This window comes from Thunnus thynnus, chromosome 5, assembly GCF_963924715.1.
Source record: "Thunnus thynnus chromosome 5, fThuThy2.1, whole genome shotgun sequence".
Taxonomy (NCBI): domain Eukaryota; kingdom Metazoa; phylum Chordata; class Actinopteri; order Scombriformes; family Scombridae; genus Thunnus; species Thunnus thynnus.
In genome coordinates this window covers 3608115-3631414 of record NC_089521.1, presented here as the reverse complement: position 1 = coordinate 3631414, position 23300 = coordinate 3608115, and the positions used below count along the sequence as shown (strand labels likewise).

Genomic DNA, 23300 nt, shown 5'->3' with positions numbered 1-23300 from the left:
GTAGAAACATGGTGGTGCAACATGGTGGGTTTAGTGAAAGAGGACCCGCTCCCTGTATAGATATAAAGGGCTCATTCTAAGGTAACAAAAAGACAACAATTGTTATTTTCATGGGATTATACACCAATTAAAACATACTTATGAATATTATATTCCATTTCTGCCAAGTCCACTAGATGCCACTAAATTCTACACACTGCACCTTTAAGTAGGAGAGTTTTGAGCAGTACAGCATTCTATTAAAGTTATAATCCTTAAGATATCTAGTTGATTTGGTGATAGGCTTTTATTGGTGGCAAAGTGCGTTTGATACTACAGGTCTCAGAGTTCATTTATCAACCACTGGGGGCAGCAAACATGGCTTCAGCAGCTACTGTGTCACACTCTGTTTACAGAGCAGCCAGACAAACTGGGCTCAGAGGATTCATCGCATCATGTTGACTTAATAAGAAAATAAATGGTTTCCATCATGCTGTGAGTAATGTGTTGCCTGACGAGAAGGCCGTTGTTTTTTTAGACATGTATATTGTGATCGATGGCAGTCAGCATACATTGCATTTCCTGTGGCAGAGTCACGTAACAGCAGGAAAGTAACAGAGCTTTAATATGACTGTAGGAGAGCTATCAACAAACACGGAGGCTTCTTTTATTCAGACACAATTGTGAACAATACATGTATGAATAATTTCCTTTGAATCTCCTTCGCATATGTAGGTAATCTGAAACAAGTGTGACCCCGCCAGTAACAATGAAAACCACTACGTAGAGGAAATAACTGAATTTAAATACACTGAATAAAATAAACTAACTGTAAGGGGTTATAACAGGTTATAAGGGACTATATAACTATAATGGATTTATGAAATTCAGCTTGTTGCATGAGTATATATTCAGTGTTTTTCTGTAGGGTGTCATGGATTTAGTTTATAAAGAAAATGACTTTTAAATGCTGTCACAAATCCATTATGGCATTTGTTCACTGATGTGTCATGGTTTTTTTTTTCTGATCATATCTCTGCGGCATTTGATCCGCTGGTACCGCATCATAGAAAGAGGCAAATGCCAGCATGATAAGGAAGGTCTGCAGGTGGTTGTTTGAGTCATTGGTTGTGACAGAGTCCCAGTTCTCCCCAAGTAGCCCCTGGGCAAGAGAAACTACCAATTTTATACCATCCTGCTGCAAAGACTCCAGCTGTTTTATGTAATATGGTGCAATGTCTGGCAGGTGCTTGCAATGTGTCACTGTGGTTGTATAAGAAAGCAATTCTGCTGTAAGTTTGGGAGATGAAGTGTGACAGGGACCACTCTGTCTGTCCAATGTGAGAGGTTGTGCCAGAGGTAAAATATGACTCACTTGGAAAAGTTGGACAAACTAAGTTGTGAAAATATAGCTTGTGTAGGCCTTTGCATATCTTTGTAAGTTTTGCACATCAACTCCTCACAATATACACACACACACACACACAGGAGAGTAGCCTTTAAATTTACTCCCAGTGTGTGTCTGTGTGTATATACCTATCTGCAAGCTCCAGTCAGTCTGTGCGCGTGCTTAGTCACACCTATTATAGCCTCCCTTTTGTTCCAGACGGGTGGCAGGAAGGTAGACAGACCGATCCATCCATCACATCAGCTTACTGGTCAACTGAGGGCTTTGTTCTCTCAGGATTACGGTTCAGTCTTTAAATGTTTCTGCCTCACTCGGTAGCACATGTACAGACAGCCATCATGGCTCTTTAACTTCAATGATGATCAGATTTAGAGCTTTAAAAACCGTCCCATCCTGCAGCTCCAGCTAGCAAGCAGATGTAGCCGTCGCTATTTTGGTAGCAGCTCTACAGTTGCAATCATTACTGGTACCATGAAAATCACTGATCTGAGTCTTATGAGTCTTATACCACAACGCTTGTGAACATATTGTCACCAGAAATGCTCATGTCACTGATTTTTCATGCCTTCCTCTCCACTATTTTCCAGTTAATCTGATGAAGAATAAGCTGCCGGCTCTGTTCCTCTATTTTAGAAAAAGTGAGTTTCTTTTCTTTCTGTCTGTTTCTCTTTTATATTGCAACACAGAAAAGAGCAGTTCCCTGGGTTGCTGTCTGTCAAACATTCACTTCATCTTATCTGTCTCCTAGAAACCTTCTTATCTCTTTGTCTCTTCTCACCCTCTCATCTCTCTGTGGAGGGAGGAAAAGCACCCAAGGGAGAGCGAGGAAGAGCAAAAGGATCCCTCCTGCTCTATTTTTCAAGAAATGTGTAGGGCCGAGGCCTAGTTAATCGGCTTCCCCCGCAAAAACCGGAGAGGCTCCACTCGCTCTGAACCACCACCTGAATTCAAGACGTACACGTCAGTTTACAGTGGCTGAGTGAGCATGTGTGACATGAAAACTGCTTAATCGTGTCTTATGCAAATGGAGACAGGTTGAGTTGTCACCGCTCTATTCAAATAACTCTAGATGTGTCCCTCGTAACCAATAGTAACCACTCTCTCAACACTGTGACCAGTGTAGCATCTGTAGCTTTTCTACTTCAAATTCTTGCAATATGGCTTCAACTTGGTCTCCTCCTCCTCTTCTAAAAGAAATGATTTTGGAAATGGAGTGAGAGTGGACAGACAAATGGTGTAAGTATTACTTTTTAAAAATTGTATTGAACCTTTATTTTACCAGACAGGAAATGAAGAACAGTTTCTTATTTACAATGATGGCCTGGCAAGTGTTGGAAGACACTTGAAAGGGGGAAGTAGGGTAGAGGACAACAAGAAGAAGAAGAACAACTGATCAAACAGAAGTAAACAATTACAAGTATCATGAAAAATATCCATAAGTAGGCCCTTAAAGGCAGAGACTGAGATGCACTTATCCAGGTTTAGTGTTTTTTGTAACAAATTCCAATCAATAGCAGCAGCAGACTGGAATGACAACAGGCCAAAGGATGTGTTATTGTCATGGCAACGCAGTTGAACTCTAATTGGTGAATTGAAATGTAACACATACAGTATGCAGAATTACTCAGCAGCTTTTAGTTGTTCACAAAATGTTCGAGGTAAATTAAATCAGAACTCTGTACTGCCAGGGTGCAGGTTTGGTTTTAACTTTGGTAGGACATTTTTTGTCAGAGGCCAACATAATTGTGTATGTGTACTGGCTCTCTGTCACTCTATTCTCTTTCTTTTCTTCTCTCACATAAAGAGCCTGACTCTGCAAAATGTTTACTGAATATGCATTTTAATTCATATTTAAAAATAAAAGAGCATAGACTGTCACAATAAATGTGTAGAAACTTGTAGGTAATGTGCAGCTCTGTAACTCACTGCTGGAAGGTTTTCAAACCTCACTTGAGATTCTGTCCTTCTTTCAGTTTGTGGATTTTGGCAACACAACTCAAGAGTTTCACAACAGTCACAGTGATACTCAAACCTATTTTTACATCATCTCAAAATCTTATATTTGTATTATTTTTCATTCAACTCCTGAACTTATGGCTAGATCTTTCACTATGTCATCAGAGCTCACCTGTCTCTGTGCTGCTCAGGCTGCTGCTAATCAGCTAATCACATCAAATGATCTTAGTTTTGTCCAGTCAAGTCGTTTTCAACTCTGTGCTGTGACATTTGGAACATTTCAACTATAAATACTAACCACTTCAGATTCTCCACCTTACTGACTCCACTACTGCTGCTGCTGCCAGGCTGCTGATAGTCAACAATGCGTACAGCTTGAAGTTGAGGGTTGCCAGATCATCAGCTTGAGTATCCTCCATATCCTACTCTTTCACTCTTTATCATAATAGCGCACGTTTTTTGCAAAAAACACACAAACCTGGCAACTCTGCAGCCAGTCCTGGTGCCAGAGGAATGTAACTGGCTGGGAATTTGGTTTTTATGGGCGGGTTATCTTCAATTGGAAAGTGGCCCATATTCAGTCAACCTTTTTCATTGTGCATGCACTAAAAGTAGAGTTTGTGGCCAAATATTGTGTAAACTGTGTGATCACACAGCCTGTATTCACTGGGTTTCACCAGCCTACATTCTGTTTAACATTGACATTCAGCGTTTCATCTCAAGCAAGCCATTTGAAAAGATTAATTTCAGAAAAATAAGTGAGGAGATGTGAATGCTTCTTGATGGGGACACCATTTAAGTTACATAATGTAATTAAAAAAAAGGACCAGTTGAATATATACTGCATTGAACATAAGACAATTTCAGACGTTTAGGAGGACACCTACATGTTCTGTTTGTGTTTTCAACAGCTGCCGTCGCCACGACAACCACGACAACCACGACAACCACGACAACTACGACACATTGCCATAAAAGTCACCAGATAACACGGTCACTGGTTAAACCAAAGCGCCGGCTGGCATGCTAACCTCAGCTAGCCACTTTAATTTCCTGCTCTAGCGTCACACGCCAATGAAAACTCTGAATAACAGTAACTGTTGCAAACAGAAGTTGAAAGGCTTAATCAGACTTCTTAGAAACATTAAGAGATGTCAGAAAGATTAAAGAAAGAGTGAAACTAAAAGTTTAAAGGCGACAACTGTTGCTGACAACAATACAATACTGCAATTCCTGCTCCTGCTTAGGAGCAGCAGAGATACTAAACACAAGGTGATGTCTAACTTTGCTCTAAATCCAGACACCACAAGTGGACAAAAAAATGAACAAACGAAGCAGGAGTTTTTTTTCCTCTCTGTGAATTTTATTTTATTTTTTCGGTCCCCAAGCCTTAGGGGGCACTTTCACCTTGTTGCTCCTGGGGCTTGAGCCCCTGTAAGCCTGTGCATTAAAACAGTGTTGATACTGATTTCTCCTGGGAGGGCCAAATTCCTGGATGGGCGGTCCTGCACCCCAGGGGCCCCCCCATAATGCTGGACTGATCTTATGTTAACATTATGTGGAGTTAAAGCAGCTACATTGTTTGAGATTAGTAAAAATATTGGTAGGGACATTCCAGCAACACCTTGATATTGGTAGGGACATGTCTCTACTGTCTATACCCAAATCTACACCCATGCATATGACTCTCATATATAAAAACCCTATTGTGTAGTAAATGTAATTGTCATTTTCTGTGCTTCTAATTACTGGTGATGGAAATGCTATGCCTGTTGGGACATAATGGTGTATTTGCTTTGATTAAGCTGTTACAAAATGATGTCAGACATGCTTTGGTGTATATTACTAACTCTACTCTTCCTATTATCAGGGCTAGAGTTGCTTTGTAGACTCTCCTCCATTGAGACCAGCCTTTTGAAAACTGCCCATTGTTCAGTGTGTGCATCCACACCTCAAAATATTGACTATACTCCCTCAACTTATATTGAAATAGATTCTCTCACTGGCTGACAATGCTCCTGGCTCACAGAGCTGATTCTTGGTAATTACAGCTGTTAATCTAAAGTTTCTTTTCTCTTCCCATATTGGTTTACCTTAGACTGAAGTGATAAAGCAAGCAGAAGTGCAGCCTTTATGTTGTGGCTGATAGAAAAACTGATTAATGATCGGTGTTGGGCAATAAGTCATTACGTCTACTGTACGCAGTAATGTTGAAGTATAGAGGAAATGTGACTTCTTGCCATCTGTGTACATGGCTCATAAGGGATAGACGCACTTGTAATAGTAACATTGTTTATAGAGTGCAGACTAGGGTGACCAGTATGTTATTCATTATTAGGGCAGAGCATCATATAGCACCCAGAGAGCCCAGGGGTTTACTGAGGCAGGCTTACCAAGGAGTTTGCTTCAAGGGCTGAATTCCAAAGCAGTGTCATCCCTGCCTGCCTGTGTTTGGATGGATAGTCTCTGCAGCAGTAGCAGCTGGCACTGGGCCTCAGGAAGAAGGACTCTCCTCCTCATCTTCCCTTTTGTATTCCTCTCGCCTCTCTCCTTAGGACTGAAGACTAATGGAAAGAAAAGGAAGGGAGGGTGAGAGTGGAGGAACAGCCTAGAGACACTAGCGGGGAGATTAGAGGGGAGAGAGACAAGTGGTTGGTTCATGCTTTCTCTGTGGATGAAAGTGCAGGAGCACCGTACGAATGCAGACATGCTATCTGTGTGCTTTGGCAGCCCTGTTTCTTGCACCACCTACAATGATTGTGTATCTGAAAACTTGAATACACAGGCATTGAGTCGATTTAGCTCTACACATCTCCAAAAATAAAAAAAGCTCTTCCAGCATCGACCATTCACTAATCTATATCTCCTTCAGTTACTGCCGCTACACCTGCCAAGCTCTCCATTCTTTCACTGCCACACATGAAATTCATAATAACAATGGCAGATTTACCATTTAAGGCAAAAAGTCTATCAGCCAATGATCCATGTAGAGGAAATTTAAATGAAGAAACAACTTTGTTGCTGTATTGCAGGGTAGAGCTAGCTAGTCCTAGAGATTTCATTGTACCACAACCATTTTTGGCTGTTTAGCTTTCAGTATGTTTTCACTTTTAACGTTTCAAAAGAAAAGGCCTTCAGGATGAGGACTAACTAATGAGTTTGGCGAACGCAGCGCTAACTTGGGTAATGTTGCCTGGGATTATTGGAGTGTAAACTTTGCCAAAACTAATGAGCAGGACAGAGCTGCTAATGTTACCCTAAACTATGATAGCATCCTGGACCAGCATCCACACAGTGGGGAAGTGCAACACAGGCCAGGTGCTAGTCGTGAACAACACAACTTGTAACCCCACACTTACGTTAAAGCAGACAAACACACTGTTGAATTCATTCTTAACATTTTTGCTCTTGTGTTTTTGGAAAGCCTAAAAAAAGACACCACCCTCCAAAGTCTCTGGAATAAATCCTTACATACTGGAGCCGCAATGCCTCAACACATGAAGAAATCCAAAGCTCTACAGACCTGCTGTGCCTAGTTATAAATTGCTTAGCTATTATGGGACAAAAGCTGTTCGGTTTAATGTATTGTCGTATGGCCTCGATAGTTCCAGTTTCTTATTCTTGAGCCACTCCCGGTTGTAGCCTTTTCTGCAACTCTTGGAGTTTCAGATGGTACACAATTTCACACACAAAACAGCAAGTGTAAGTGCTGTTCCCATTTTCAAAACAGTCAAAAACTATTAAACAAGTTTTCCATCTGCATTTTCTGTCGGACATCAGGGATGTTAAGCACTAAATGTCCCCGTTGCTAAACAGCCATCACCAAATGGGATTTCATGCTCACAGTGAAATACAGTTTCTGCCAATGTAGCAGAACTATTCTTCGACAGTATGAAAGCTGTGAACAGGTTTGAACAGGTATGAACAGTTTGAAAGGAATAGGGGATCAGCCATATAGGTCACGCAGTACTCACCTAAATGCAAATTACAGAGCGAATTACAGCGCGGAGCAGATTAAAAAGCAAGGAGGAGAGAGAGAGGGAAGGAGGGAGAGAGTGTGAGAGAATCTTCTAGAACGATAAGCTCGAAGAAAAAAGTGAGGTGAGAGAAGAGGCGGGGGTTGTTGAGATGCAGGAGGTAATCAAGACCTAAATGTAAGGCAGCATAGCGAGTATGACGAGATGTGGCATGTGACACGGTTTTGTAATGGTAAATGGAGTGCATTTATATAGCGCATTTCTAGTTTTCTGACCACTCAAAGCACTTCACACACTGATCCAGAGGCTGCCATGCAAGGTCTCTGCTCATCAGGAAGAGTTTCTAATCATTCACACACACACAGCACAGCCTTCAGGAGCAATTTCAGTATCTCGCCCAAGGACACTTCCACATGCGGATTGGAGAAGCCGGGTATCGAACCGCTGATCTTCCAATTAGCGGATGACCCGCTCTACCTCCTGAGCCACAGCTGCCCCTAATAAATAATCCACAGAAACGTGAGAGAAAGAAACCATTCTCAAACTGGAGGGGATAAGTGTGGAAGAGGGGAGAGGAAAGAAGACGGATAGCTGTAACTTATCTGTGCTTGCGTACATTTTCTATGATTCACACTAATTTATGTTCCCCACAGTAGAATACTTTACAAAAATAACCCATCTTAAACTCGTGTGATGCGTGACTGAGTAGAATTTCCATACAATACTCTGGAAAATCCCATTTGTACGGGATTTTATATAAAATCCTACCACATGGGACTTCTGTAGAGTCAAAGACAATAAGAAAGAGAGATGATGGGGGGACAGAAAGAGGTGAAAGTGAGTAACGTATGGGAAGATGATAAAGGGGTGGGGGGGGTAAGAAAAAAGAGGAGAGAGGAAGGAACGAGCAGGGAGATGAAAGCAGGAGAGAGAGGTGATTGTTTTTGCCTCTTCACTGCTACCTTTATTTAGCTGCTGGAGAAGAAATATTGTAAGTGCTCTTTAAGTGCACCCATTTTTTCCCAATGATTGGACAAATGCGATGCTATCCAATTCAGATACAGGGTGTAACGACCCATAAATCCCCCCCCCAAAAAAAGAAAGTTGAGTGAACAACTGAAGAGACAAAGCCATGTCCTTTTACTTCAGAGTAATGACTCAATGGTCAAGTATATATCAGTGTTATCAGATTTAAGACAGTAAAGAAGTTGTGGAGCTATCAGGGAAAACAAAAGGCAGCTGAATTTGCTTCTACATCAACGAAGGTTGGTGTACAGATGTCACAGTGTTAAGTAAATACTGCAGCCTTATCTTGGAGACATTGTTCATAAACTTCCTCCCTTCTAAGAACCGGCTTTCTTTTTCCAAGGGGTGGAGAACCAAGTCGTTAACTGTGCATGACTCCAGTTTCCTACCAATGTTATCCCCAACTTCAAGCACTTCACATTCCAACATAGGTAGTGCAACATAATGCTAGTTGCCACCCACCATAAATCGGTAAAAAGAAGAACTTTAAGCACAACAACAATGGCGGACTACATCACAGCTTTACTTTCTCTTGTATGTACTGCATACTGTCTACTAAATGAATGATTGAGTATGTTATTACCAGCAGACAGATCACACTGAAGTATACTCAAGCAAGACATGACTGTATCACATGACTGACGGCCGTCTCACCCGGTGTTACTTAAGTAAAGGATCTGAGTACTTATTCCATCACTGCAGGTCACAGAATCTGATAGGTCACCAAATACGATGTAAAAAATTGCAGCAAATTTCCAAACATGCATTATTTCAATAAACTGACCACATATCGGGAATCTACATGGTTATTTTCTCACCTGAAAAAATATTAAAACCTAATAAAGTGACTTATTAACGGCTTTCAGCCTGGCTGGACACAATGCATTTTGGTTTTGGTCATGATAATCCTGCCCACAGCCCCTGACGTAAACTGTTCTTCTTGATAGACCAGCAAAGTGTTTGTGCCACTCTAGTACTTGTTTTCCTGGCTGAGACCCAGTTCTTTGGCTGTCAAAACGTGAAGAAGTGGTTAGAGATTAGGCATCAGCTTTGAACTGCCTTGGTCGGAAAGGGGTTAGAGTGGCTAAAAGAAGCTACACTGAAAAGCTGAAAAACAGGTTTTCAGCCAGCGACCCTGCATCAGTGTGGAGAGGCCTGCAAGACACCCCCCCCCCCCTGTTGAGGCTAACAAAGATCTGGCTGATGGCCTACTGATTTGAGAGGGACAAATTCACACCCCTCACCAAGAGCCCCCATCACACCTCCGTCACCCTGCCACTATCACCTGTTCCACCTCCCTTTCATTATACAGTAAAAGTGATGGTAGAATACTGGATATACATTATGTGTTTCTGTGCCACCTCCTTTGAAGCTGCTTCTTTGTTTGCTGATACTGACTTTGTCATGTGTTGCCAAGTCACTTATAGGCCAGTGTACCTGCTGTCACTTGTTGGAATTACTGTCAATAGTTTTCTGAAAGTACACAATAATCTGTTTTGTAGTCAAAGGACAGGCTCACAATTTTTCAAGTCTGTCCTAAAACAATAGTCAGGTGTCCAAATGAACACTGACACATGTATTTCTCACTGTCATTATTCCTCCTGTTCACACTGACCATTAGAAGATCCCTTCATAATGTACTTACAATGAAAGTGATGGAGGACAAAATCCACAGTCCTACTCCTGTGCAAAAATACATTTGTAGGTTTATCTGAAGCCAAATGAGTCAAATCAAGTCAATATCTTTCACAGTTACAGTCTTTTTAGTGCCAAAGTCCCTCTTTTTGTTACTATACTTCCACTGCAGCTGAATAGGGAAACACTGTCTGAGGAAGCACAAAGAGTGAATTTTACTAATAAGACTGTAAATGTGTCAGAAATCCACTTTATTTAACTAACTCTGACAACTGAAGCCTCAAATTACCCCAGATAAACCTTTAAATAGAGGACTGTGGATTTTGTCCACCATCACTTACATCATAAGTGCATTATGAAAGGATCTTCTAATGGTCAGTATGAACAGGAGGAATGATTACAGCAAGAAAAACCTGTTTCAATGTTCATATGTGCACCTGACTGTTGTTTTAAGAAATACTTGAAAAACTGTGAACTTGTCCTTTTAGAATTTCACATTTAGAATTAAATTGCTGATAAATAATTGACTGTGCTGTAAATATGCTGGGAAATGTATACTACAAGAAATCAGCTGCTGCTGTCTTACAGTATATTTGCCAGTTGATACAACAACCTAAACTGTACACATGTACTTAATTTGGGCATTGCTCTCTCCTCTTCACTGCTATACATTCAGTTGAATTCAACGTTATGCCAATACGTTGGTAATACACTTGAACTGGATTATGAAAGCAAGGTGTTAAGAGCTTTTAAACATTACCTCCCTGTTTCCTTTCTTTAGAGATGCCACCATTAGCTTTGTTGTTCTCAGCTCCTTCCTCATTATTATTTTAACAATGGTGTAATTCAACTCTATAATACCCTGAGTAATAGAGGCTGATGAATTGCAAAACAAGGAAAAATCCATTATAACATTTTGTTTTGTTGCCTCTGATTAGGGAAACACAATGACTCATGATGCAACCATGTATTACACCCCAACAACAAATCACTTTAAAGTCATATCTCTAAATGATTAATATCTTACCATCTTACTGTTCTTTAAATGACTGTATATAATTAGACTTAATTATATTAAATAAATGGTTCATGGTTTTTGACTGAGCATGTGCAGCTGCAAACAAAGTGCGTCTTGTAAAGTGCTATCCTGTGGTGATACCTCATTCTACAGCGTACCTACCGTTCTGGTTTCAAGATGTAAATGATGTTGGATAAATGGGACATGGCCTCAGACGAAACATCTCCTAGTCAGCGTGAGGCATTGTTGCGCGCTAAATTAAAGCTTTGCGTGTTAATGGCTTCTGTTTTTCAGTCTTTTTGAGGTTGAACATGTGTGTGTGTGTGTGTGTGTCTATCTGAACTGGCTTCAGGCAATGCAGCCGCCAGTCTGTACAACATATTTCCTGGCTGATAACATTGTTGCAAGTGCATCAAATACATTACATTTGGTAATTTAGTTCATGGGGAAAAAAGGTGTTTCAGCATTAATTGACTTTTTGGGCCACTTGAGGGCAGTGAGAACATATTATCACCGTTATGGAAAACATGCTAGAAAAATTGATCAGTGTAGCTTCAAAGTAAAGTGCAGCTTCCATGGCTTTTCTTTTTGCATGAGCTAATTCCAGTTGCTCAAACAGAAGCCAGCTCATATTATCTATCGCTGGTTTAAGGGTAAAATTACAACAATATGTGGGAACATGAGGGAGCAATAATCTCACAGCATTACAGTGACATGATATGACTATCATGTAAACAAACAAAGAAGAAAGTTAGTGATTGGTATTTTGCATTTTTGTTCAGACTTGTTAATGATCTGTTTCATTATTTTGCTAAATCTGGCTGTAATCCTTGTCCTTCCACAGTTAGGCATACACCCTAGCTTGAGGGGGGTGATTACCCCACCCTTGATATTAAAGCTTTCCCTGCACAATAAAAGAACAGCAGGGGTAATAAAGCCACTGCTGCAAACAGAAAGCTGAGTTTTGTCTCACGGTTTGCTTCAACCATATTTGTGAGCTCTTTGGCGCCTCCTAGCAGCACAGCGGGGAAGTGAACGTTCATCTTCTCCATTCAGTCTCTCCTCAGTAGTAATTTCACACATTTATTCTCACCAGCTCTTTTTTCTCTGTCTGGCAAAATTACAGATAAAGCATGCTTACATGACACACAAACACATTCACACAACATTAAAGACTCTTTCACATAAACAGCCACACAATTACTCATTTGAATTCCACCAGCAGAAAGATGTCAGATGTGTTTAATTGGTCACTGGGGAGCTAACGGATGGACCTTTCCTTTTTCTTTTTGTCTCCCTTTCTCTCTCTCGCTGTCTGACTGTTTCGCACTCTTCCTCCCTTCTCTCTGTTTGACTGCTGATTAAAGCCCCAAACTCACTGAAAACAGCAATTCTTAATTCAGACTCACCAGTGAAAACACTCGGGTGCAGCTACACAGAATACTAATAATTGATTCAAAATAGGCTGACATCTCAAATTAATTTCCTGGGTGAATGTCTCTTTGACTCCTCCATTTAAATATGTCACTTGCAGTCTTATTGGAGCAATAGGAATGTTTTATCTGCAAAACGATTTTGGCAGTTGCAACTGTGTTTTGCATTCAAAGACTTGACACCCATTGTCACATGAACAGATTAGACAGCTAATGTTGTACAGTTGTTTCATGTTAGATGAAATTAGGTAAATTGAATATGTTTTATAACATAACCACTATACAAGCATCTCTTTATAGAGGTCAGGATTGCTCTTTGCTGAATGATACCACTGTTCATATCAAACCAACCACTTGCCTGTTTGTTGTGGTGACATGCCACCACTGTTGGCGGTGCTAAAGATAGGTACGCAAACCTCGTGTGTAATGACAAGCAAATAATACCTCTCAGCCAAGTAGTAGTAATTATTCAAGTGCATCACTATTTTAGCTGTTTACTTTAATCTTAGCAAAGAAAATATTATCTAATGAACCCCCATTGAACGTCCGATTGACCCCTGTTAGAAAATGTCATTGACAGTTTTGTTACTGTATGTCCTCACTGTTTTGGAAGCATGCTACTCCTTGAACCTTGTGTTATTATTCCTCAATATGCTAATTCCCATCTGGTGTGATTATCTCTGTGACTCTTTGTCAGTTTTGGAGACCTCTGGGAAAACTACTGTTGACGCTTTCATTTCCAATGCAAAAAAGTTGCCACCTACTTTGTTAACTTTTAAACACCTGCGTGCCCATCATGACAGGTGCTTATTGTGCAGCAAAGCAGCCTCAGCAAACTTTGTTACAAAAAGTCTAGACTGTATCCACAGAGGTTTGTAAACTCTCTGAATGTGTCAGGATGAATTTCAGGAAATGTGTATAACCATTGCATTCAATATAATGGTTTATCCGTTAATATATAGACACACAGTGTCTAGTGTTTCAGTGTTTCACTAAGCAAGAATAGCTTTATTATTGAAGTACACACAGATTTATATATGATATTGTCATATTATGTGGATAGAAAAAAAGAATTAGCAATCTTCTTTAAAGTGATAATCAGGATTCAAGTGGTTTCTGGACAATTTAGTATTCAAGATGAACAAGGAATGTTGTTACATACAATATACAACAAATATAAGATATGACATGCACAAAACAGATGATTAAAGTCATACATTTAGCACAGACCTTATTTTTTCAGGTCTAGACTATATTCTGAAGTGATCTTTTGCCATTGGACCCAGGCTCTTCTAATTATAGTCCTGCTGACAGTCCTAAACTTGGAAATTGCACTCATCAATTGCGGAGCACCGAATTATTCAAAATGCTGCTGCCAGAATCTCGGCAAAGACAAAGATGAGACACCACATCACACCCACCCTATCTGACTTACACTGGCTTCCTGTGTCAGCTGGAGTTTATATGAAAGTTCTTTGAATTCTGTAAAGGTTTTAATGGATTAATCCCCTTAAAAATTTCTGACTGGCTGTGTTTTTACAGCTCAGCTCACCCTGTGGTTATATCTAAACCCTAACCCTAACCCTAACCCCAACCCTAACCCTAACCCTAACCCCAACCCTAACCCTAACCCTGGCCCTAACCCTAACCCTAATGTTAAATCTAAAACCTGTGACCATTCCTGCTTTAGGTATTAATACACAGAACTATGAAAGACACTACGCAGGGATCGTAGTGGGGAAGACACAATTTAAACTTGCAACTAAGATGTAAAATATTAACATTAAATGAGAATAACTGAAATAATCCTTGCACCAAATATCTATCAGAATACACATAAAATGTTTGTTCTTTTATGTTTTATGCTTTTAAATTATTCATTACATTTGTTCTTAAAAATTTTTCAAAAGCTACAATGTGACTGTAAAACAATGCATAGCTTTTATGGCTGAAAATAACAGTTATTTTCATGATCAATGACTGTCTTGATTTGTCAAGTAATCTGTGTCTGACCAGTCCCAAAGGTAACATTGATAAGAAACAAAAAACAAGTCAAATCCTCATATTTGAGAGGATGGAACCACAGAATATTTGGCACCAAATCACTCAAACAATGAATACATTATTACTTGTCTGTCGATGAACTCCTCACTTAATCAACCAATCATTTCAGCTCTATGAACTTTGCTTGTGTCTCAACTCGACTCAAACAACAAATAAGCTGTCCTTTATTCGTTCTTATACTATATATAGCAAACACTCTGCTTTGAATAGTAATTTGCATAGTGAAGCTCAAACATCCGAGTGATGTAACAATAAGCAAAACACATTTCTCAGTGGAAGCATTTGATATGTTGTCTGAAATATCAAGATTACAGTTCACCAGCAGCTCTCAGGTGATTTTGCAAGACAGATGAGGGATTGGTTGCACTTTTGGGACAGTAGTCCAACTACTCCATTTCTCCAGGTATGATCAGTCAGGAAAAAGATCAAATGGATTTTAGATGGGTCATTTCACCAGAGGGTCATTAAATACAGTGAAGATGAAGTCAAGCTGTCTTGGAAACATTATGATAAAGTCAGAATAAATGGTTGGTCTTAAATGAAAATATTTTATCTATAAAACATTTAATCAGGACATATGGAAAGGCTTATTAAGTAGGAGGAATGTGGATTTTGAAATTGCATAATGAAGCTCTTTTTACCAATTAAAATTTAAGGACTAGATTTTTACAGTAATTTTGTGTAATCAGAGTGGCTGTGTGACACAATTAACTGAAGGCAGGAATGAAAGAATAATCTCTTTCTATGGGATTCAGATATTGGGTTTCCATGGCTACAGCCCAGTTGCAGAGCGAGTCTTTTCTGCTTGCAGTTTATAAAAATGGAGACACTTGAATTTGATGATAAATAAGCTATTATCTCCTTTTCAATTTGACTGCTCTTTGACTTTGTCTAGAATTATTTTCTCATCTTGCTGTGTTTGATTTAATGTTTCTCCGTTTACTGTGTCACTCCACGCAAGTCGTGATTTTCTGTCTCCAGATGGCAAGCAACACCAAATCAGTGGTGTTTGCCTCAAACACATGGAAGCAGAGACAGGAGATCCTGCTTGTTGCTGAAGGTGTTTCATTAAGATAGATCAAGAAAGGCCTTTTAACTTTGCAGTGAAAACATCTAGATCAAAACTCAAATGTTGTTTTCAGACAGGAGACTTTGGCAATGTCTTAGGTATTAAAGGTGATGACTTTGACTGTTAGCTTTGCACCTCCCACTTAAAATATCCCCTCAACAAACTTAAAAATCTAATAAGAGCACTAACAAGAGTGACAAGAGTGATCTTTTTCTCTGAAGTACACAAGAATATTTAAGGTATTTTTGTATTATTTTTTGTGTAATGCATTTAGCCTTTTATCTACCTGCCCATTCAGTAAAAGTAAGTAAGCAAAGTAAGTAAAAGGCTGTAGTTCTTCTAATTATGATTTATGCAAAAGTTTATGAATGAAAAACAGTAATAGCAGGAAATTTGGAATATAATCATTGAAGGATGTAGATTTGCTCACACTTGAACTCTCGTCAATTTTCACATCTGAATTTGAGCAGTTTACCAGTAGCGAGCCATGTTGACAGTGCTAACCTTTGAGCATACGGACAGCCAGAGACTCCAAAACGGAGGAAGATCTTGTACCTTTTTAGCTGTGTGTCACCATACAGTCGAATGGTTTGCAAACAGTGACGAAACAGGAATCAATGGTACAAATATGTTTTTTGTGTGAACTTACCCTCTTGTAAGTATCTGAAACTTTTTGCCCCCTCTTAAAAAACTCTTTATTGAATGAAAGGATGTACATTTCTGAGAACAAAGTGCTCCAGTACAGAGAAAATGGAAAGAAGCTCAAATTGCTTTGTTTTCATTTTCATTTTATTTTTAGCAGGAAAAATAGCAGGTGAATGACAAAAATACCAGCAGCAGCAGGTCTGACTCAGTCCAGAAAATGTTTTGTAGCAGGTTAGTGCAGTTGCACACAGTGAGGACGGAGCACGAAATATAGAGATCTGAAGTGAAACCACAACTCCTGGGAAGTAAGAAAACCTCATTCAAATTCCCCTTCACATTTGCAATAATGCAAATAACTAAAAGTCCAGGCTTGGAGCGTACATATCATGTGGTTGACCGCATGTCTAGATAAGGAGGGTAATTTTCAGCTCTGCTCAGTCCACTGTGTGGTCTTCTTGTCTCAACAACAGTGCATTGAGTCCATTAAGGTTAACAAATAGACACAGATGGAAACTAAACGGACATACTTAAGGAATAAGCACTAAAGTTTACTTTTACTCCCAGTTTTGTTTTTGATTTTTAGCGCAGCATCACTCAGTCTTTGTTTGTTGAAGCTGTGTGCACTGTAATTGAAGAAGAGGTGACATGGTTGCAGATTGTAACCACAGTAATGGTGGAGAGGGAGGGAGAACAGGTAAAATATTCAAACAGACAAAAAAGACAAAAGTTGTGGATGCAAAGGAAACAAGAAGATAGGTGATGGCAGACCGTATTGGGGACCTGTAACAACTGAAGTGACTGTGTTATATTGTTTCTGACTCACGCCATCTGCAGCAGTGATTCAAATAGAAAGAGTTGATGGAGGGGAACGGTGAAAAACAATGACAAATAAGACAGCAAGTGGCGTTATGAGAGGAAAAAAGTGGAAGAAAGCAAAGAGAGAAGAAGTGATGGAAAATGGACTAGAACCTGTTTGAGCTTTGAAAGAATCAATAAGATCAACTGCTATTGACAGACGCCTCTACTGTGAAGACAGACACTAGAGAGGGAACAAGAGGGGGTAATGATGATGTGTGTAGTGACAGCATCATTTTTTATTGTCATAAAAACACCGTAATTACAGTCACGATTGGAGGAGATGAGGATGAACGAGCGGACCGGGAATGAATCAGAAACAAATGGTAACTGGAGGAGATGGAGGGAAAGTGGGTGTTGGGGGGAGTAGATTATGAGAGAGTGATTGGCATTGAAAATGGTCAGTACCAAGATAACAGCTGCTAATAACAGACGTTTCGACTGCAGGATTTTGCTGACAACTTATTTTTAACTAATTATGAGAGGAGAGTAGAGGGGAGACGGAGAGAAAGAGGATGCGGGTCAACTAAGAACAAGATTTGACTCATCCAGGCAGGTTAATGGCAGGCTGGCAACAGCGTGCTTAGTGACAGCAACAGTTAAGGTGAGTAATTTACATAATTAAAGATGGTAATTAAATGTGAAGCTCCTGGAGCTTTACTATGTTCCTCCTTTTCTACTTGTTTATCATCTTTTCATGGAATGCAGATCTGTCAGACTGACAGTTTCCTCGGGCAAGTCTTTAATGTCACTCACTATTCTGCAGCAGTGCACAGACATGTGGAGTAAAGCTGCTATAGGAGGTCAGCTCTGTGTGTATGTCAGGACTCACTGATACATAAGCACACTTGGGTGCATGTGGCTCGGGCATTGAGCAATGAGTGCCTGAAAGCTGCTCGCAAGGGGATAGATTCGTACTCGAGTTAGTCATTGTTTTGCTAAGTCATTTTACACCCTCACCAGGAGAATGAAAAGAGGAGGTAAGACTGAGTGGACTGAGGGCGTCATAGACGAGAGCACTCAACAGGAGGTAGAGTGAGAGAACCGGCACCTGTTAAGAGCCATTGTTACAGAGAGGAGGCTGGCAGGAGAGCATTGGGTGATAATTGCTAGCTGTAAAAATGTGATGGCATCAGCCTTCCAGGAATATGAAAGGACAATAGGTAAGCCTAAAGCAGACAATGGAGAGAGCGAATATAGAGAATGTGGGTGGAAATGAACGACAGTTTAAAGTGGCGAGCTTCTGTTAAAGTTGAACTGAAATCAATGCAAGAAAATGAAATGTTACCGTTTAAAAAGTAGGACAAAAACCGGACAGAATACAAAACACAGAAGTCAAGTTGACATACTGAGAGCTGCTCCCAATATGTATAAATGTATTAACACCTAGACAGGTGATGTCTTTGGGATGATACATTTGAGCTGCAGTATGCTGGTGTAGGACTCTGCTCAGAGTTTGCACTAACCTCAATGCATTATAGATAAACTGTGTTTTCTTGCATAGTAATGACTTGCGATTGCGGTGTAGAAACGAGCATTTATTCAGTGGAAACCTGGCGCGATAAATCATTTAACAGAAGATTTCATTGACAGCTGTGTGGACTCTTAAGGACATTACAGATAACAGTGGGGAAATATAGCGGAAACACTGACAGCTGTTTTTATTTACAGCCGCCTCAGTCAACAATTATCTGCATTTGTCCTTCACTTTCTCAAAAAATGAATAATGAATTCAGTGAAGAATGCTCTCAGTTGCATTGAGAGCATTTCTCATTAAAACCAAAGGGGCATAGGCCAGCTTCATGCTCAAGTTAATTGTATCTCTTGGCTTCAGTGACAAATGGAAGGAATGCTAACAAGCTATTGCACAGAATCTGAAAAAAATGAATGATGAAGTGGAAGTGAAGTGGAAAAACTAGCCAACTAAAGTTCATATTATAACAGAATTATAACTGAGAACTTCAAATCTGCAGCTTGTTAGGACTCAGAATACAGCTGCAGTAAACCTCTGTCAGTTCTGTGTATGTTTCATGTGTGTTTATGTGCATCTGCATGTTGTTTGTCCGTGCACTTTTACACCCAGGGGGTATAGAGTGATAACAGCGAAGTTAGGAAGAAGCACCAGGACAGCCATGACTGTGGTTCCAGGTGTAAACATGCAACTCTCTGTCATGGAGCATATGATATATACAGCAAATATAGAAATAGAACATAAAAAGAAAGAAATATGTCAAATGGGGGAAAGCAAAATCTGTCCTGGTTTCCTAACATTGATTAGATGGGTCAAGGTTGGGGACTCTGTGGTTTTTGTTGCTGTAACAACCCTGCATCACTTGGTGGCTGCCATGGCAATGCATCAAAAATAGAGTTGTGCAAAACAATCTCTCAGTGCCGGGTGAGTGGGTTGGTACGTTGGTAGCAAGAAAATTAGGCAGACTGTCTTCATAATGTAATTAGTTATCACATCCTCTTAAGTGCAAAGGGATGTCATGACATGCTGGTACACACCAGAGAGAACAGCACACAAAGGGATGCTTACTAAGGATTTGTGGATCTTTTTTAGGCATGAAAGACTCAAGTTAAATTTTTTCTTATATATTAATGAAGAATCGCACTGAGGTTTTGCACACAGTTAAATGGAAGGAAATCACAGCTGAAAATTGCATGCTCGGTCTCATGCAATATGTACTGTAAGGCATCCTGGTGAAAGGTGCAAAATATAGAAGGGGGAAATGGAAATTTCAAATATCTGCTACACCTGATTTATATAACTCCTGGCTGACCACTGCGGCAGAGGAAACCGTCTGAAATTCTGGGAAAAGCAGAAGTAAAGTCTGTGGCACATTTTTATTAGACTCACACATAAGGAAAGAGACTACAGCAGAGAGAAACAGAGAGAGAGAGAGAGAGAGGTGGTGAGACAAAGTCTAATTAGTAGGGCTGCAACTAACCGTTCTTTCTGTTATCGATTAATCTGCCAACTATTTTTTTGTCTATTCACCATCAGGAAATAGTGAAAAACATCCATCTGAACTTCCCAAAGACCAAGATAATTAAATTGTTCGTTTACCCTAACCGATAGTCCAAAACCATGAAAAATTAATTTTACTATTGAATAAGACAAGTAGAAGCAGCAAATCCTCACAGGTATAAGTTGAATCTGGAACTGAAACTTTTTGGCATTTTGGTTGAAATAATTAATCAAGATAATTGCAAAATATTCTTCTTGCCATCGACTGCTTAATTAATTGTTTCAGCTCCACTTAGTTTAGACAACAAAAATAGTTTTGTGTCATCAATAAAAGAATGTTGCAGCAAATTTAAAGATGCATTAGAAAGTCACCTTACTGTGGCTCTACATTTATCACTGCAATAAAAAAAACAAGACAAAAGAGCATTTTGTGAGAAATAAAACTTCTCTGTTTTCCGCAGTGGTCTCCTTCTTGACTTTAAATGGCTCATGGTAGGTCCAGTCCGGTGTGTAATGATTTATTCAGCCAGTAATACTTGCGTAGGCCTGTTTACAGCAATAATCTCCTCAAATAACTAATTCAATGACTCATCTTCTTGTTACTTTATATGCTTCCTCTGGCAGGATGAGTATTTGCTCGCTGATCCAAAAGTGTCTTCTATTTAACGAGTACTTCAACCAGTAACCAGTATTTTTCAGAAGCAGAAACAACTTTCTTTGGTGCCCCGTTGCTTTCCAGACACGCACAGCACGCATCGAAACAACCCAGCGTCAGATCTTATTCAGTGTCACTCAGCGCAAATCCGATGAACTGTCCTCTTTGGTGGACTGGGTTCATTTACATCTTAGTAGTCTTAGTAAATACCCTGCCAAACTGAAAAATTGCAGTGGAGCTAAATTTCGCACCCTGATGGTAATTTGCGGTGGGCTGAGTAAATATCCCCCACAGAGTCGTGCATGACGGTCTGGTACATCAGCAGTAAACACAGCAGCAAGCAGATCTGAAAGGAGTTTATATGGAAGGTTTGTTTTTCTGCTTAGTATTCTCATCCGACTCTTTCAGTCTGTGTCCTGTCAGTCTACTGCAATATTTCCAATCCAGCATGGTGACATTTTGTAATGAATTCAGTACCAATCAACAGACACACAAACAGGACAGAGCAAGAGTTTGTTCCATGTTTGACCTTGTCCCCTTTTGGTGGAATGTCTGACGATGAAAGGGGTTCAAATCGGCGAGACGGAAAGAAAAGTAGCGATGGGAGTGTGTAAGAAGCAGCCAAAAGAAAGAGACGGTTGCTGGAGACAAATAAAAACAGTTTGAGGTGAATCTGGCTAGATTGAGCTAAGAGAAGAGGAAATGAGAATTAAAAGAAAGGGAAGAGGATCAAAGTGGGAAGCTAAAGGAGAATTAAAGAAGTCAATGCGGTCGATGAGCCTAATGGCAGTAAATGACATTCTGCCTTTTATCTCTCTCTCTCTCTCTCTCTCTCTCTCTGTCTCTGTCTGTCTCTCTGCAGGTTTTCCATGGAACAGGAAGCCAGACTTCAAGCCAGTCATGGCCATCAGAAATCCCTGAAGGACGCATATAAAGTCACAAACACACACACGGACATTTGATCATGGAATAAACTACTTCATAACTTTACTGGGAGTAGTGGTTCGTGCCTTAGGGGTGCATGTTAGACAGAAATACACGCACAGATCAGAAAACACTGCAGTGGAAAGACACTTGGGTCGGCGTGCGTGAAGGTGAGGAAAGCAGGTGTTTATCGGGCGTCAGATGAACATGGGCAGGGCAGACAGCTGGCAGAAAGTGGGCACTGTTGGGGTCCTACCCTCGGATTACAGTTTAGCAGATTAGAGCTAAGCAGCAGTCACCTCAAGCTCACCAGCCCCATGAAACTTATGCTGCTGGCCAAACACACACACACCGCCACACATATACACACACACACACACACTGGCACAGCTGTAAAACACAATTAAATTAGTGCAACTGGCAGGCGGTGTGCAACCCTAGCTTAACACTGTACAGGGATTAAATCACAAGCACAAAGACGTGCACACATACACACACTCTCTGGGCTACAGGACAGATGCTGCCCCCACCCTTCCTCCTGCCGTCCTCTCAAAGCCAGCTGGAGAGAAGATGAGATTTGGGGCTGATTGGTTTTGTCTTTTTATCCATCCTACCCTCTCCGCAGCATCACTCCATCCGCCACTCTCGCCTTTCCTTGGTGCAGCCTCCTCCCTGGATGAACCAGCATCATAAAAAATCTTTCTGTCGTAAGAACGTCGGCCAGTCTGCTTGTGATGCTTTGATTACTTCTCCCAGAGTTCTTTTTACTTTTATCTTTGCTTTTGTTTTGTTTTTTTATCTCTATGGGGATAGAGCAGAACAGTGAAAAGACTTCTTGATTAGTTGTTGGACTTTTTTTTGGTGCCTGTACTGGGAATCTTGAACATTGATTGGATAGCATATCAGTCAGACTTGGCAGAACCTCTCAGCTGCAGCACTGACATCTAGATGGTGATATTGGGAGAACGCTGTACTCTCACTGGCACTGCATCATGAAGTCTTTCCGCCACTACGTTAGTGTTTTGAATTTTTTTTATCATTAAGATTTCATCAGTTACCACAAAGAATTGAAACACTTTTTAACTCAACTTTTTAAACTTTTCTTTGTGTCTGAAAAAAAAGTGTGAAGAGGAACAGCAACAGAGGAGTCCTTTAAACCCAACAGAACTGATTTTCACCCAGTAGCTTCAGTGAAGCAGGCTGACACAGACAATGGACTGAAAAGGGTGAAAGAGGAGAGAATAGATATTGAGACGGGGAGAGGAAAGAGACTAGGCGAGGTGAACCTCTAGAGGAATGCAAATAGAGGAGTTTAAAAAAGGGTTAGTGGAACTGCGAAAACAGCAGTTAGCAGAGGAGGAGAAAAGAAAGAAGAGAGTTTTTTTTGTCTTGGATGGCTAGAGATGTGATGGAACGCCCTTCAGGCCAGACCTCCTCCCTTTTACCACTCCTCCTCCTCCTCCTCCTCCTCCTCCCTTCTTCCCTCCCTCTCTCCGCTGCTCTCAACTAGTCTGCCAGATTTCTTTGGCGACGTCGCTTCAGTGCAACGAGAGACACAGAAAAGAGAGAAAGCAGAGCGCTGGAGCCGAGCTCAACATTCACACAGATGGCAGAGAGAAGGAGAAGGACCTGCTGCATCCATCCACACCGTGCACTGGATTTCGCTGAAGATGGGCATTGCAGTT

The 23300-nt window shown here is 40.4% G+C and overlaps 1 long non-coding RNA gene across 1 annotated transcript in view; it reads left to right on the top strand.

Moving 5' to 3' along the window:
* The window catches only part of LOC137182506 (uncharacterized), a 34981-nt gene extending 12061 nt beyond the window's left edge, over positions 1 to 22920 (top strand). Inside the window, exon 2 of the long non-coding RNA XR_010928346.1 lies at positions 21554 to 22920. This is a non-coding gene — a long non-coding RNA (uncharacterized lncRNA). The remainder of the gene's footprint in view (positions 1 to 21553) is intronic.
* Positions 22921 to 23300: the final 380 nt, after the last annotated feature.